This window comes from Pagrus pagrus (assembly GCF_965226575.1).
Source record: "Pagrus pagrus genome assembly, chromosome: 7".
NCBI classification, from domain to species: domain Eukaryota; kingdom Metazoa; phylum Chordata; class Actinopteri; order Spariformes; family Sparidae; genus Pagrus; species Pagrus pagrus.
Window position 1 is genome coordinate 17,390,110 of NC_140191.1, and position 2,040 is coordinate 17,392,149.

Below are 2,040 nucleotides of genomic sequence, written 5' to 3' on the forward strand. Positions count from 1 at the left end.
TCTCTTCAGAAATCGACCTTACCTACGCTACAACAGTAATAAATCTTTATTTACCTTGATGTGCTGTGACATTGACACCAGCTTATTTACATTACTGCTGAGTGACAGGTTGTTTAAACATGATGATAGTAAGCAAACATCGCCAGACAGATAAAATATATTCAAGCTTACTGTAGTATTTTCTCCTAATGTGCAGGATTCAGGTGAATAATCCTCAAAAAGAAAGTCCAGAGTTGGCTTCGCGACTTCATGTTCAGTGTGTCTCCTCCTGAAATAGAGTATGGTTCTGTGTTTTCCGGGCCTGATTCAAACATCAAACCCAGAATGCAACACTATTCACAGTATAATGCAATATTTTATGCGAAATGACAAGCTGCCCCCAAATATTGCCCAGAATGCATTGTTTCTAACAGTATGTTAATGTTTTAAAAGGAAACAGTATGTTACTGTGAGAATTTGGCCGATTTTGTAAAGTTGTTCCATCAAGTACTGTAACACCTTTGACTGCAACACAATAACATTAGTCCTCTGTAGGTTACACATTGAATAATAAAGGAACAGTATACGGCGTGTAAGGTTGACTTTATGTGGTATTGCATTTGACTTTGACATTTTAGTGTTAATGTAATTTATGTGGCTTCCATCATAATTTATTATCCATTACTATGGCAATACATTTCAAACATACTTTGAATTTAAGCGTCGTTTATGATTCATTTCTTGTTGGAACGACTGGAATATTCTAAATTCTGTTTCTTAAATTCTGTTAATTCATCAGAATGATTGTCAATTCTTTCTCCACCGTGTCCAAAAGTTTGTCCAAATTCTTAACATTACAAAATTAACAATTACCATTACAAATAATATAGTTATTAGTATTTTGGAAACCTCACTTGTTATTTATGTAAAAAAGAAACAATGGTCCCAACACAGAGGCCTGGGAGCCCACTAGTGTAAACCCACTGACGTCACAAACTGGTTTGTGGACTACAGTTTTGAACCCTCTAGTTTGGCATTGTGGCCATCGCCATCTGAAGTGACCATATTTGGTCAAGAAGGTGGAGCTTGGGTGGAGACTAACTGGATCTGACAGAGACTATGCTTTGAATGTACTGTATAGGGCAGGATGTAGCCAATCAGAGGTAAAGTCACTTTGCAGACCTGTTACATAACAAAAATGCTACCTAACACAATAAAGGAAAGGCAAAAACCCAAAAAGCATAATATGACCTCTTTATTCTTATTCGATCAAGACATATTTCAATAATAAGTCATGATCTACGGCGCAAAATGCTTTTTAAGCTTAAGTTTAGAAGCTGCCAAAATAAAAATGTTAGACATTTTTAAAAAATGTGACCATGTACCATGAATTCTTCTGATTTACTTTCAAAATGCTTTTCTGCCACTTGTATTTTTAAAAAAAATGAATAAATGAAAAAAAAGTCACACCACCCATTGTGCATCAGTGTTAGCAAGTAAGCCCTACTCAATGCACACATAATACTGCCAAAATGAACACAGGTCATTCTGTAAACAAAATGTGTCAGATGTACAAACTTGTCACGCTTCCAAAATGGCTGGATAATCCCATGGAACAGACCAATAAAATGTTATTACACCAACATTTCTGTAGAAGTAGTTGTTGGGTTAAATGGGTGGTTTCTGTTGGTTTTGGGTGTCAACCAAGAATAACCACATGCAGTGTGACAGAAAGTAAATACAACTTGGCCCTCAAGTTTGCATTAGAATCTTCCTAAACTAATGAACAAAAACTCAATATTTATTTGGAGATCATTGGGTCATAAGCTCTTGGGCAGGGCAACAGTACGCCTTATTTAGTTTCTGTACACACATTGTGGATTTAGATTGAGGTGTGCCCTCATTATTTTTTTTGTTGAAACCTTATCAACACTAACCAGAGATGACCTTATTTAAAAAAGGTGTATGGACTCAACTGATAAGAGCACCTCCAGCGTTATGTAAAATCTAAGACAAGGTCATGCCATCCATCAGAGTTTAAATGACACACTATGCACAAAG